Below are 16,202 nucleotides of genomic sequence, written 5' to 3'. Positions count from 1 at the left end.
GGGAACTGTTTAGGGGTTTGGCATGAGCAGACTTCCTCTCACAGGAGTTTCCTGACATTTCCAGTGTTACTGCAGTGGTGGCTGGTGGGGAAAGACCTTTGCAAACAAGTGGCCTGGTTTTACCATCTGGTTCATCCAGGTGGGGGAGGAAAAGGATCCTAGATCTGCTACACCATGTCCTTCTGTCCTCCAGACAAGGAGGTCTGACCCCCAGCGAGATGGGGACACACTTTGCCACACTGGCTGAAGGGACAGTGGGATGATGGCATCTCTGACTAAAGAGCCACATGCTTCAGAGCTGTTTCTGGAGACATCCCAAGTGGATGCTCCCACTAAACATTAGTTTCTCCATCTAATTCCTAGGGTGACTGGGAGCTGAAGTTCTGTTCACCTTGGAACAGCCAGTTTGGCAGGATCACAGCACCTGGGGCTCCAGGGAAGACTGTAGGGCAGTGGGGGCAGAGGTGGCAAGTGCTGTGCAACAGGGATGGGGAGAGGAATTTTTTGAGTTTCCCAGAGGCTCAGAGAACATAAACAGAAACCCTAGAGCTCTCTGGCCTCCCTGTGCCCCTGTGCTGAGTGTCCTGGGGAGCCCTGGAATGGGAAAAGCACGTCCCACTAGCCAGAAGCATTGCTTTACAGCCAAATCTCACAGGTATCACAGCTGACCTGGTCCTTGCACTTATTTACAGGGGCAGTGTGATGGAAAAGACATTATCAGCTCCCCACTCAGCACCTGTTACAGATCCTCAGTAAAACCTACCTCTAGGTTTTGAGGGTACAAACTTTGCTGCTTCCAAATCTATAGTGGAATTGTCCCAGCAATGAGTTCTCACTCCTTCTAAAGACCTATGAAAAACACTTTGTGAAGGCCTGAATTGGATACTTTCAGCACTGAAGAACTTTTAAATCCAGTTTCACAGCAAAAGAGGTGGTGCCACATCTTTCCAGATCAGAAAGCTCGATTGTGAAGGTTTTCCATCTCCCAGGGGGATATTTTACTCATAGGGAGCCACTCTGTCCCATCACTGCCTCAGGCAGGGTACCTATGAGCTTCAGGGGCAGGCAGAGAGTTAAAATTGCTCCTGAATTCCTCTCTCACCCCTGTCATGTCCCCTCCTCCTGCACCCAAAGCCTGGGCTATGCCCATTCAAAGCACCAGGCAGTAAAACCCTTCCCTTCTGAGCAGTGCCAGGCTTGTCCTGTGCCCTGGTGGGACACATGAATCCAGCCCAATTAGCAGCAGCCCTAACAAGGCTGGCTGAAAACCCACCATTAAAATGAAAGATTGTGCTGTGTAAAAAGAAGGCAGAGCAAGCAAGGCCATAACACAACTTATTGCTGTCCCCAGACGAGCAGCCTCATAACTTACCAGGGACTTGGTGCCTTTCCTGAGTTCCAGCCTGTGCTTCCCCAGGGAGGGAATGCATTACCTCTGCATTTGCTTGGAGCCTTGGGGGTTTATCCAAAGGGATTAGGATTCTGCCATGGTTAAGAATAAAGCTTTCTTCCACAGTGTGATAATTCATTTCAATGTGGTTTATCCCTCATTTGCTGCTGCTCTCCTGACTGAAAGCTGCAGCACTGCAAAGATCAATGCCACAGAAAGCACATAGATCACCCTGCTCTGGCCATGGCTGGTAACTCTTCACACACCAGCAGCCCCATCTCCACCCAGGGGTGCTGCCCTGAGGACAGCCTGGCCTGGGTGAGCCTCCTCTCCTTCCTGCTGGGGACTCGATGGGATCAAAGCTCTCCAAATCACCAAGGCATTTGGCTCCAAGCATGTGAATAGACCCCAGGGTGCATCCCTTTTGGGCAGATCAAGCCACAGAAAAACAAGGCCAACTCAAGGGTACAACACATCAACACAAACATCCTCAGCCCCACAACTGCTTTCCTGTGTCTGCCAACTGTATTATTACCATTATTAACTCAAAACAATGTTCAAAGCTCTATCAGAAGAAGCGCCAGAACAGGGCTCAGTAGAAGAGAAGCCTGTCCTGGCTGAGGCAGGAGAGCAAGGATGAGATGGCCATGCAGGTCTTTGCCATCTCTTCGTCTTCAGAAAGTCAATTAGCAAGGCATGGTAACAGTATTTGTGCATTTACTGCATGCACTGATTACAATAAATTTTGACCTGCATGTTAAAGTCAGAAACATCTCGCATCTGCCAAACAGCAATCAGGACCAATTAATGAAGATGTAGTTTCCCCAGATGCTGCTATTAACATAATTCACCATGTTCCTAGCAACATGAATATAATTAACCCAGTTAACCATGACTCCCATCACTGCCACACCAAGCTGCCCTTGCCCTCCAAGGAGCCTCCCTGCCCTGTCCCCAGGTGACACATCCATGGCACGGCAGGTCAGAGCATTTTCTCTCCTGGGGGGTGGGTTTGGGAGCCACAGACATGGCTTAATGCTTAATGAACCCTTAATTCAGGGTCCCTTACTGCAGGCTGTCCCACAGCCCTTTTCCCCAGGTGTGATGATGCGACTCACTCACAGCTCCACCTTCCCCACCATCCAGGGCACAACTCACTGCTGGGAGCTGCAGATCCAGCTGGGAAGCAGGGGTGATCCTCACCCAGGGGTGCAGCCCTGCAGGAGTGGCACCAGGCTCCAGCCACACCTCCACCATGCACAGAGAGACAAAAACAAGGTCCAGATCATACCACAGTCCAGCAGATGGGAGCAAACAGATTCCAGGCTGGAGAGATGGGGTGAGAAAATGCAAGGCTCCTTCTGAAGGAAGGCTGCAGCCAGGGCTGGTGGCTGGGCTGAGCTGCAAGGGGCTCCAGTGCCCAAGGGCAGGTTGTGTCCCAGGTGAGTCTGGGCAAGACCATGAGGGCTCCCAGGTGCTCCTGCTCCAGTGATATCCGTGCTTGCCATGGGCTGGGAACAGGTGATGCTCCTGCTGCTGATGGGGAAAGCCAGTGGCAGTGGGATTTATCTCCCCTGTCTGTCCTAACTCAGCTTTGCTGCTGCTTCCAAGAAGCAACTCTGGGCGAGGAAGAGGAGGAAATGAAGGTTCAGGTGTTCAGACCAAATTTCACAGTTTACTCAGTGCTTTGGTCCTTGAAGAGCTGAGGTAAAACTCTCATCCTGTGCCTGCATCCCTGTCTTGCTCTCACCTGATCAGTCTCCAAATGCTGGAGGCAGAAGCTGGAGATGCTCTTGGGAAGGACCAAGCCTCCTGCAGCCCCCTGGACCATGTGTTAGCAGAGAAGCAGAATTGCTGCCCACCTTCAGGTCTGACAGGGGGTGCAGGCAAGGTGCTTTAGCCAGTCCTAGCTGTTTGCACAGAAACTATTTCAATTTTCTCTGATTTTAGAGAAGTGACATTTTCAAGTTGTCAAAATTGGTCAGAAGCAAGTTTCATCCATGTCAGAGTGTGCCCTGAAAGGACATATCAGCTGGGGGCTTGGGCTGTGTTTTATTTAATCATTCCAAATTTTCAATGTAATTTCACTTAAAAAAACCCCATGAGCAGCATTTCTGAAAAGCTAAAAAAAGTTGGAAAGGCTTTTGTTTCCTGAGGGAAGAGCCCCTGGTTTCTCTCCCAGCCTTTTTTTCTGGTGAGAGAGGAAACAAGAAAGGGTATGTTAAAAATTAATGAATGCCTCTTTTTTTTTTTTTTTTTTTCTACAAGTGTGGGGAGTTTTCAAATGAATTTAAACTGTTCAGTTCGTTCTTTTGATAGCTTTAGTCAACAGGGAGTTGATTTCCCAGCCAGCTCTGGGAGCACCTTGAAACTTCTAAAATTTGGAGAAGCATTGACCAAATCCCATTTCCTAGTTTGAGACCACTAGTGCTTTAAATAATTAATCTGGTTTCTTGCAGATTGATTTAACTCAAATCACCTGAAAATTCTAAGTGTAAAATTGTGGGTAATCTGCTGGGTCAGAAAAAGCAAGACATTTTAATGAAAGCACAGACCTCTCCAAACCAGTGAATAGTTTAACAATTACCTGATATAATAACACGTAAAAAGATGCTGTGGACAAAGGTGAGATCATTCATGTTAATTAAAGTGTCTGAGCCACAACACTCCTGCCTTAATAGTGGATTTAAACGGAGCCATTGTAAAGTGATGATAGAACGGTCATTGCTTTCGTGTAATTAAGGGAGAATAGAGAATTAACAAGTGCTTTTGTGGAGGGCTGAGGGAACACTGCCAGCTCCTCAGGGCTCCGGGGATGGTGTTTAGGGCTTTCCTGGGAAAGCCAAGGGGCAGCTGGGGGGATGTGGGGTGAGGAGCTGCCACCAGCCTGCTGCCAGCAGCTGGAGAGCCCTGGGAGCAAGCGAGACCCTGCTCGCTGTTCCCCATCCTCAGGCCACCAGTGTTTGTACCCCGTTTTCAAGGGATGCAGTTTGGTCTCCAAACCCCAGAGTGCTCCCAAAAGGAGGGGCCTGGTCCCCCCTCCCTGCCCTGCTTCCCTCTGGGCATTGGGCCCTGCCTGCTCCCACCACAGGGCACCCAAAACCACAAAAACATCCAGCATGTTTGTGCAGGTTGGAGCCCCAGGAGGATTCTTTCCTGGGAACACCAGTCCCACTGATGCTCAACACGTGCCAAGGTGGCTTTTTGAACAAAGTTTGCTTCCTTTTTTTTTTTTTTTTTTTTGTGCCACAGTAATTCTTTTATTCCATCAGCTACAGAAAATCAATGTGTCTTTTCAGTTAGAAGCCCTGGCTTGAAGCTTTCAGTTCCTTAAATCATCTTCCCGTGATTTAAGGGGAGGCCAAATCCCTCTCTGGTGCACAGTGTGTGACACCTTCCTGGGAGAAGCCACCAGAGAAAGACAGTGTGGTGGCACAAGATGCAGGGGGGGCTGAGCCCCATCCCCTGCCCCTTCACCTGACCCCACAGAGCCCCTCCTGCCCCAGACCAGGACAGGCTCTGCCAGGATTGGCTTCTCCACCTTCCTTTCACCTCCCAGTGCCAGGGGGGGATTGGTGCTGGCAGGACCCCCAGCTCCCAGGGGAGCCACTGAAACCCCACAACATCCTTTTAACATGGAAACATTTGAGCTTGGTGGGGAAATGACTCAAGCACAGCAAACATGGGGTGCTGGGAGTTCCAGCCCCACAGCAGTACCCACATACTAATCCAGCCAGGTGTTATTAAAGCCTTGATCAAATTAAACACAGCGAGCTTTTAAGTTGTCCCTTTGGATTTACCCAGAGTAAATTCTTCAGAAAGAATCTGCTAATTGACAGGTGACTTTTTAAAAATTTTGGCAGCTTGCTGGGTTGGAGCATCAGGTGCCCAGCCAGGGGCTGCTGGTGGGATGCTTACAGGGTCCATGTGTTTCTCTAATCCTTTATGGACTTGGCTGAAACAGCAGGAGGACATGAAGAACCCCAGAAATAATTCTTTTAAATCCTGTTCTGAAGGCTTTTCCCTCCTTGCCGCTTTTGGATTCATTTATTTAATTTCCCCCATTGAAATAAAGACTAATGTTGCTGAGTTGGAAAGCACAGCTCTTTTGTCTCGCCTTGCAAGGAAGGAAAATAGCCTTGCTCCCCTTCTAATGCTCATGCATGAAAAATCTCCTGGCAAAATCTCCATTTATCAAGCCAGAGTGAAGGGCACACAACAGAGGAGCTCATTGCCCTGTGCCTTTTACCTTGTACCTCTGTCTGTGCTCTCAGGTGCTGTGATTAAGAAGATTGCTTTTGCTTTTAGGTGTCATAGGACAGAAAATTTACAGCAAAGGGAAGCAAGGACAGGGGTGCAGCTTTACACAGAGATCAGAGCATTTCCCAACAATTAGGAGAGAGGCATCAAGTTTGAGGCACGTGGTGATGTCCAGCATTGATGTGTCCCTTGTCACCAAGGGGCAGTGGGATGCTGCTGGGGATGGAGACCTCAGACTGGGTCTCTGGTGGTGCAACACATCATCCACCAGCTGATCTGGCCACAAGGAGCTGCTCCACCGTGTCAAAAACACAACTGTGGTGCTTTCCATCAACCTCAACACAGTATTTTAAACAGTTATTGATAGAATTAATAAAGAAGTCAAATAATCCAAATGAATGATAACATTTTAAAGTAATTATTTGCTACAAATGAACACAAATGGTTTCAATGCATTATGCATTAACTCCAGCAGAAGGGAAATCCATCCTAATTAGAGGTGTGCTGGGGCTGTGGCACGTCATGAGGGCACTTGGCTCTGGGACCTCCTGAAACCTTTTATTTGCTGTAAATCCATATTTTTTGCCTCCCATATAAACTCCTCAGAGCTTTTACTTTTCAGTAACACACATTCATGGTGAGCTTTTCCTTTTTGTCCATTAATTGCTCCATTTTGTTCCATTTAATTCCACGGAAGGTGCAGTAATGGAGGGACACAGCCCAGTCATCAGGTTTATCTGCTCTAAAGTAATTTTTTCTTCCTCAGGAAATCTGTAGTGAACAAGAGCATTTTAATGTCAGCCTCCTTCTGCCAGCAGCCAAATTTGCCAAAAAGAGGGGATGATCCAGAATGATCCCAGTGGCATCAGACAGGAGTTGCTCCCAACCCTCCCAACCAAACCCCATCACTCAGCCAAACAGGGACCATGCCTCAAATCAATCACCAGGGCAGATATTTTGTGGGCATAATGCAGTTGCTTCCACCTAATTCAATCACTGCATAATTAAATTACTCTCTCTGGCACCTATTTATTTGTACCACAAGCACACACTTTCCATCTTTTATTTTTATCCTTCCAGGCAGCTGACGTTGGATGATGCAATCAGTGGTGACAGAAATGTTCTGTTTTGATTAATGAGAGAGCAAAGTTCTGGGGGAGGAGAGGCAGAAAAGCCAGGATGGACGAGGACTTGTGATAATTCAGGATGATTAGGGCTAATTGCCCAGTTTTACTGCCAGCTGCATTTTCTGAGGCAGAGCTACTGGGCTGTGAAGGTCTGGAGAAGTCCTTTGGATGGGAGCAGGGATGGTGAGATGGCTTCCCAGCTTCTCATGGGACTCGCTGTGGTCCCACTGCCTCTCATGGAGCCCTGCCAGGATGCATGGGGCAGGGCAAGCAAAGGGACAGGGACATTGTGCTGACAGTCCAAGCCAGCAGGATAGAGGAAGAAGCTTGGTTTGAAGCTCCATGAGGAGACAGTTGCCAGTGGAGATCCTTGGTGTGTTGCCATGGGACCACATGGGCAGAGCAACACCACACCTAGCCGTGGCTTCTGGCAGCACGTTTTTCCATGGAGAAAGGCAGAAAGTGCCTGTCTGCCCACAGCATCTTTCCTCCTCCCCTCCCTCCAACATGACTGGCTCGCTCCCTGCACTGTGGAGGTTTATATCCTCATAAACCCCAGTGCTGGCTGGGTTAAACCTCATCCTTTGATGGACATGTTGGTTCCTAATTCCAATGACACCTCATGGCAAATGAGTCCAGCTAAATGTTTCCTTTAGCTGTGCCAACACTGCTGCAGTGGAACCATCTGGCTTTGCCTCTGGAGCCTGGCTGGTGTGGCCATGTTTGCTCTCCTCTAATCCTCCCCTCTCCCCCTCTGTTGGCCTCATCTCCATCACCCCACTTCACTCAGTGTCTCGTTGAAGATGAGGCAGTCAAATGTCATCTTGACAAACTTCAGCAGGAGCAGGATTGCACCAAACAGTTTATATTTTTATTAAACAAGGCACATGGATTGCTCCAGCTTACACAGATCACCATTATCCTGGAGCTACACAAGCCAAGAACACCTGGATTGCTGGACTCCCTTGAATGCCTGTTTTGCTAGTGGATATGTGTTACATCCCCATACTCACATTAGCCTACTTTTCAAGGCATCTGATTTGCTTTAGGAAAGTCCCAATCCTTAGGAAAGCCAAATGAGAAGATACTTGGCTCCTTCCCAAAAAAAGCACTTGTGTGAAATGTTCCCTGAGTGTTGTGAGTTTGCCTTGCCCTTGGGTGGCTTGAATGTTGCACTAGGATCATGGAAATGGGGAGAAGGGGTTTCATTATTACTAGTTTTGCCTGTTTCTTCCTAGGTTTTGCCATTTCCATGGCTTCTCTGTCCAGGTGGGATCCTGCTGGCTAGGGAACAACATCCCAGCTACCCTGGGGTTTTTCCACCAGCTGCTGCCCACTGCTGTTTCCCCAGCACCCCTGCTCAGGCAGGACTGGGGGCACAAGTGGGATCTATATGGGCATTTCTGGCCATCCATGGTGGGGTTGGCCTGTGCCAAGATGGGTCAAGTGATGAGGTAGATGATGGTGATGGGAACAACATGGGAAAAAGCAGAGATCCCACTCCCATCATGTGCATTTGGATATCTGTAAGGAGATGTCAACACTACTGAAAGTGGTGAGGGTAAGGAAGGAGCCTTTTCCAATAGAAATATATTATTTATTTCTGGGACCTAAAATTCCACCCATACCTCACACCCTGTGGCAGCCATAGGAACAGACCTGCTAAAGTCATCTTTGTGGAGAGCAGAAGTTTGGAAACGATGGGAAGCTTTTATCCAGCGTAAAACCTTTGTCATAAAACTTCAGAAAACGAATTTCTTTTTCAATAGATCCCCTGGAGCCTAAAAAATAAGTATCTGAGGATTCATGTAGTAGTAAAAGTCCATAAAAGTCTTTGAAGCAAATGGGCTATTGAGGAATTATGTGTGGAAATGAGTGGCTGGATCCCTCTGCAAATCTCTTCATGGAGATGCCCTGACATAATGAAGACACAGCAGATGCATTAGTAGAAATCCTCTTTTTAATAACTGCTATACCTTATGGTTTTCCTGAAGTGAGAGTTTACCTGATGAAAAATCCACTTAAGCATTTTTTTCTAGAAAGGAGGCTGCTGTCATTCAGTGGGAAGGAGCCAGCTTGGTTCTCCTTCATGTCCCCGGGGATTACCTCTCTGTGTAATACTGAAGAGCAGTGAAAATCTTCCTTTCCCCTAGCAAGTGGTGGTCAGAAGATGATCTGGAAGCCACAGCCAACTTTGTGGTAGCAAAATGCAAGGGTAGAAAGGCAGGTTATGGAATTACAGTCGTTCCTGGCCAGGACAATGACAGACACATCACTCACAGAGCACCTGACAGACAGAAAATGCACTGGACCAACTCCTTGCTGTCCCACAGGCTGGACTTGCTTCATGGAGGGGCCTGTGGCTCCCCCAGAACCTCCAGCCCTCCGAGTGACATCTGCACCATCCCCATCACCCCCCCATGCACCAGCCCCCTGTGTCAGTGAGGTCCCCACATGTGGCCCTTGCTGTGCAGCTCTGTCACAGCGTTCACCAGCCCTAGTGGGGAGTTTTTCACCCACGCCTTGAAGAACGTTAGCTGAGCTAGTTTTACATAAGTGCCAAGTTCTCTGTGGAAACAGAGCTCCCTGCTTTAATTATTATCGATTTTCTTTTTTCCAAGGAAATGCTGGGCCTCTCTTCACCCCCCGCTGCTGACTCCAGAGATCTCACAGCGATTTTGGCTGAGCAAGCGTTTCTCTTGCAAATCTAAATATTTATGCTCCAGCTGTGTAAACAGCCCAGACTCAAATGAGGGGTATTTTTATGTTACTGAATTGTAGTGAGGGATCAAGACTGACCCATCGTGTGGACTCTGACATCTTCTTATGCTGTTTAGTGCACATTGTTGCTGATGGACTCAGCCCCCTCACCTCCCTTCTCCAGGTGCTTTGCTCTGATTATTTATATGGTGAATCCAGATGGATAGGAATTAGATGGTTGTTACTTTATGTTGTATCGTCTATCCAGATGCCAAATGTACATCTGCTGGAAAGCAGTGGTTTAAAATCATATGACATTACAAAGGGGAATAAAAAAACACCACCAGGCTTTGCTAAAACATGATGTTCATGAGGGAGAAAAGTTATACACTTATTCCTTAGTGCACATCCAAAGAATATGTTACCAATCTTAGCATGGCCCTCCACAGACTCTTCTCATGGAGAAATGATTTACTCAGCGTGGAACAAGCAGGAGTTTTGTTTACAAGAGCTGACCTACAGGTTACCCTATCCATAACTTTCTGCTCCAAAGCTGGGTGGGAGTGTGCACAAGCCTGATAAGGTATCGATGTGACTGCAGCCTCCCTCCTTGGTGTTGGCTGGGGTCTGCCTGCATGGTAAATAATGGCTTTAAATGTGTCCAAGTGCAGTGTCTCTGTGGAGTCACTCACAGCTCTGACCAGCTGCCTGCAGACATCACTGATGCTGGGAGGAAGCCTGAGGAGATGGGAATTGCAGGGGATGAGCAGCCTCAGTTAAACACAGTTCAAAATAGATAAAAGAAAATGAATTACTTTCTTTCCTCTGGTCATAGTGAGAGAGGATGCATCTTGCTTTCAGGCCCCTTCTCATGGGGTACAAGCAAAACATCCCTAAACCTGCCTTGGTCCCATTGTGGAGATGGTGTGGTCACCAGAGAGGCAGCAGGGAAGGACTTCCAGAACCACATCCCAAACCCCCACAGCAATGCTGTGCCTCCCAAGACAAGGGAGGGCAAGAGCCTGAACATCAGGTGCTTGGTGATAGCTGACTTGAACAGCCCAGCAGGGAGGAGGATGCAAACACCCAGCGATGGGGTTTCCCAAACAAATAATTCATTCCCAGCCAGCAGTGTTCCTGCTGGCACCTTGCTTGGGCAAGGAATCCATTCCCCTCATTAGCAGTCCCACTGGTTGGTGGCATGTCCAGGAGTCATGTCCAGGGGACACATGGCTCAGGTGCCCTGGGTTTGCTGGGGCCACGTGGGTTCTGCCCTCCTGCTGGGGGCTCACCCCACTAACTGCTGCAGAGCTGACCCAAGAGAGACTCGAGTCCTCAAAAGCAGTTTCTGCCCAGTTTTTAGTGGTTTGAAGCCTCAGTCACCCCAAGTGGCAGCAGTTCATTGGCACACTGCAGCACCAGCCCCACACACGTGCTCAAGCCTTTTGACAAATTTCAAAATGAGACATGGGCTCCCAGTACTGTGCAGGAACAGAGCTCACATTTCAAACCAAGGAGGCCCTGTACCATCGGGGGTTTGTCTGACACAATTAATATTAGGCAAATAATTTCTAATAGGGGAATATTCCCAGAAATATAGGATTTTTCTTTTCCAGGCGCAAAAGAAAAACTGGTGAGTGGGGGCTCAATTTCCTGCTGATTTTCACCAATAAGGGTATCACAGTTTGCAAAGTGCTGCAGGGGGAAGAAGGTCTGAAACCAACTCCTTATGCTCTGCCACTTAATTAATTTTAGACACTTTACAGTAAAACATAATTTGGCCCAACTTCTACAAATGAGAAGACAGAGTGGTGAAAATGCCTGGCTCACACAGCTCTGTTGCACACCCCAAACGTGCTGCAGCCAGACATGGAAGTTCTCCACCTGAATATTAAACAAGGAATGGAAGGTAATTCAAGCTTCCTAAAATTAAGGGTTTAAATCCATTTACATTTACAAGCTCTGTAATTAAATAATAAACCAAAATATTATAGTTTGCACTCTAAATGTGAATTCAAGAGCATATGTCTAAGATTACATTACAGCCCCTTATTTGTTTAGCCTGCTGCAGTCCCTGCTTGCAGGGTGGAAAAAAATTGCACAGAGAGGAAAAAATTAAATCCCTGAGTCCCTGAGCCTCAGCAAGTCCCTTTTGCTTTAGGCTGGGCAGGTTCAGTCAGGTTTTTCCTTCCAGAGCTGTCCGTATGCCTATGGCAGCACAAGCATCTTTATTCCCAGTACCTGACCCCATCCCATGCCTGACCTGCTCCTGCTGAAACCCAGTGCCAGAGCCTGTCCCCAGGGTTTGACATGCCCGAGGTGACTGCTGGGAGCTGCTCTCTCTGCCCCATCACAGGCTCTCTGCATGCTCATCCCCACCCTGTGCCCTGCACTGGCAGCAGCTCCTCTCTGTGGGGACATCCTGGGGACATCCTGGGTCTCTGCCTGTCTGGCCATCTCTGCCCACCCTGAGCTCAGGGACAGTGGCACAGCCACCACTTGTCTGCTCTTTGATTTGCAGCCTCGGCAAGGAAATGCAGGGAGTGGGAAGGGTAATAAAGCAGTACGTGATGCTCCTCTGCTGTGCTTTACATTTCCCATGGTGGCAACAACAAATCACAGCCTCTGTGCAGCATGGCCACTTCTGGGGAGAGAAAGGGATTCAGGGAGCTTTTCTGATGTGGAGGATTTTTTAATGGACTATTTACTTTATTTCCTCTTGGGGTGTCCTCTGTCTGCTCAGTGCAAGCCATAGCCCTGTGGTGGCATTGCCAAGGGTCCCAGCAGCCACTTAACAAGAGTTTGCAGCAGGGCCAGTGTGCACAGGGCTTTTGGAACCTTCTCAGTCTCTTGCCCAGCATCTTGTCATCATCCATTGCTTTATAAATATTTAAAAGCCTCGTGCTCACGTGCACTGCCTGCAGCAGCAAAGTTTGCCCCCCAGCACAGCAGGAAGCACCAGTTCATCCCAGTGACAAGCTGGGACCAGTGGCACATCTGTGTCTCCTCATGGGTCCAGCAGTGGCTGTCACCCGCCCTGTCCCCTCCTCTCCATCCCCAAGTGAAAGGTAATGCACCCAAAACCCTCATGTCCTCGTGTCAGGGTCACCTAAACTCATCTGCCACTTCCTCCCCTTTTTATTTCCTCTTCCATCCCGCTGTGCTGCTGAAGCAGCACTAGCAGCCACTGCCACTCACAGCTTCTCCTTCATTTCCCTGCCTGTTTTAAGAGATCTAGGCGCCTTTAAATCCACGTACATCAATTATTGCCGCCGAGTTTCCATCCCACACAAGGGCACAATAAGCAATGCAAATGGCACAAATAAAGTGTTTGATATTTAATGATCCCACGCTGCATGGGGAGGATGTGCTCTTGAACAGGAGGCGCTTTCTCAAGCCGGTGCAATGCAGAAGGATCCCTGTCTCTCATGACTAATTGAGCCCTAATGATTTTCCTTTATCATCCAAAATGAAAACAAAGGATTTAAGGGATGTTTTATTGTGGCACTGCGGGTCTTTCTATTCATTTATTATTCCCATGTTAAAAGCTGTGCTTTGGATTGTCCTTCTGAACCCGCTTCTCCCTGGTGTTGCTGCTGCTCTTGAAGTTCTGTCCCTTTCCCTCTGAGGACTGGAAAACAAATACAGTGTGTCTGCTTCTCTTGAAGCCTCTGCCAGGAATGAAGGTGCCCAAACTGTCCCCATTAGTCTCACTGTCCTCCAAAAACTTGCGGATTTGGGTATTTCAAAGCGGGTGAATTCTCAGGGTCACACAAGCACCAGGAGGGAGGTCTGAGTGCATGGCTGGCCCAAAGCACAGGGGGAGAGCTCCCCCCCAGCTTTCACGGGGTTGATGGAAATGGCAGAAAGGACCAGGGCAGAGCAGATCTTGAAGCAACAATGCTTCATTCCCTACAGCCAGAGGGCAGTGGTTTGGGATGAGCTGCTTGCTTGCCCTGGTTCCCTGGAAGCAAAGCCCACTGGCCCCCTCCCTGGCACACTCATGCGCCAGCTGCAGGGTGCATATTTAATAGGGAGAAGAAAGGGAAGACTTGTTTTTGCCAGGAAAACCCCAGGGTGCTCATCACATGCCCCTGTCCCTGTGCTGAGCCCAGACTTCAAGCACAGGCACTGATATAAAGGAAAGACATCAGGATGGGAGCAGGACTGAAGGGAATCTTGCAGCAGAATCATCCTGCAAATGGCAGTGGCTCAAACCACTGTGCAGCTCTTTCTGGCCATTTAATGTAATTAAGGCTGGGCTCTAAAGTGCCATCTCCGCCCCACAACACATTTCCAAATTGCTGCTCCTCTGCAAAGCTGCCTCCAGAGCTGTCCTTGAGATGTCAGCACTGGGGTTAATTGGAATCGACAGGAAAATTGGCCTCTGGAAGGAGAAATGCGGATGCTGGCTGTGTGTGAGCAGTGGGAACAGAGCCATGCTGCTGCCAGGCCCCCAGTGTCCCCCTGCAGGGTAGCAGTGGGTGCTGGCACCCATGAGAGGGGTGACTCCATGCCCAGCAATCCCTCATTCCAGCTGCCTTTGGCCCAGATCCAGATGCAGCCGGACACAGGCACGGAAACCCCACGGGCATCAGTGCCACTGAGCACACACAGTTCCCCTGTGCCCGTGGGCAAGGCTAGAGGGTGGATTTGGCCCTTCCTGCTGCCAGCTCTCTGACTCTGGCACCTACACTGAGCTCAGTGCTGACATGCTGGCAGGATCTCAACGGGAATAAAAGCCACCTCCCATCTCCCTCACCCTCGAGTAATGCATCAGCTCCGTTGCAGAGCTGCAGACTCCTGTCATTTTTCTAAGTATTCCTCATCCTCTCCAATGCCATTCATCACACTATTTCAATTAACAGACCTGAACCATTGAACAGACCTGTCCTGCACTAATGTGTTATTAATTGGGTCAGGTTGGATGGCACCGAGTGCCAAGAGGCTCTGAGCTTTCATCTTCTGCTCTGGGCTAGCTTCATTTATCTAATCAACTCCCCAGTGCCACAGGGGTCTCTTTCACTTTCTCCCTCTCCACACACCTTAAAGGTACTCAGATACACTTTCTGCATTTTCTGGTATCAACTACACACTGAAGGGAGTCATATCTAATTCACAGTACTCTCCCAAGAAAAATCAATGATTGTTTACATTACTATCCTACAATCTCTATTTTAAAGTAATTCATGGCAGAGCCAGCACTATTAATTTTATTAAGCTGTTAATAGTGGGCAGATATTATTCTGCTCCATTGATCCTGAGTTGATGCAATTACCACTTACAAACCTTGCACCGTATGGCCGAAAATTTAAATTCTGTGTGCAAGCTGAAGCTGTACATTAAAAAAGTGCCAAAGTCAGATGCTGGTGGTGAAAACTGGGGAAAGCTGATTCAAAACAAATAAGGAACTGCCCAAATTTTATAACTTCCACCCTTTTAAAACTGAGGTACAGAAAACAGCCTGGAACTAAGCCATTCCCAAATGCCCCATGTCAAAGGGAGAGAGAGACACTCTCCTGAAACCTCCCGGAACCTATGATTCACAGAAAGCACATCATCATGGATTATCAGTTATCTGAAACATCCTCTCATGTGAATGGGAAATTTTATAAGTGAAACTAAGCTTAGCTCTATCTGCACAGACAACATGTCAAAAGCCAGGACAAACCCTGTCCATCTGAGTGTGCATTGCACTCTGTCTGCAGAGGATGAACATCACTCAGAATCTTCAGATCTTCTTTTCCTCTTCTCTGTGTAAGAAAATTAATAGCAGAGCAGTGTGGGGAAATGGAGTGAGACAAAATGGTGCAAATCACCCACATCTCAAACATCTGCAGGAAATCCAACAGCATAGAGTGACCATCTGATCATGAGAGATGTGAGGGGTCCTGCATGGCAGGAAGGTGAAGAAATTCTCCTGTGATGATGCCCACTCTGTGGTGAAGATGCCATGTGGGTGCCCAGTGTAGCCCACAAGGCACAAACCATTCATTTTAGCCATCAGATTTAAAAGCTGCAGTTTAAATCAAAAATAAGGGCTCACCCTTAAGCAGCTTGGAAAAAGATTAGCTCAACCACATCCTTTTTATCAGCAGAAATTAATTTTGTGTGTATTTGTGAGCCGATAAAAACCTGCCACTCAAGGAATGGGATAAAAGAGAAAAAGGAAAAACAGTCCCTGCCCCAGGATCCTGCAGTCTAAATAAAAGATGATGGATGGATGGATGGATGGATGGATGGATGGATGGATGGATGGATGGATGGAAATAGTGGACCAGAGTGAACCAAGGAGGAGGCAGGAGCCATCCTGTCAGCCTCCAATGCCATCAAGAGCCTCCCTGTTGATGACAGTCAAATGGTTTGGAAGAAAACCATCAAGTCTGCTGAGAGCCTCACCAATGCAAAGAGGAGGAAATTGAGCCCCCAGGAGGCCTGCCAAATTGGGACCAGTAGCATTTGGAGTGCACAGTGCTGGAGAGGGACCCCCTTTCTTCTAGTGCTTCGGCCTGGACTTACTTTGGAGTGACAAATGCATTTGTTTGGGATACACAGTTTGACCTGTGTGTTCTCTCTGAGTCAAATGTATTTTAAAACACCTTGAAACAACATATGAACTCTTCTTCAGTAAAAATTAGGGCACCTGAGATTATCAAACTTACAGAAACACAAAGCAGCATTAGACAAAGTAAATCACCTGGATTTGGAGAGTGAGGCCAAGTTAC

Source organism: Lichenostomus cassidix, chromosome 7 (genome assembly GCF_008360975.1).
Source record: "Lichenostomus cassidix isolate B80296 chromosome 7, HeHo_3.0, whole genome shotgun sequence".
Taxonomy (NCBI): domain Eukaryota; kingdom Metazoa; phylum Chordata; class Aves; order Passeriformes; family Meliphagidae; genus Lichenostomus; species Lichenostomus cassidix.
This window is presented reverse-complemented; position numbering follows the sequence as displayed.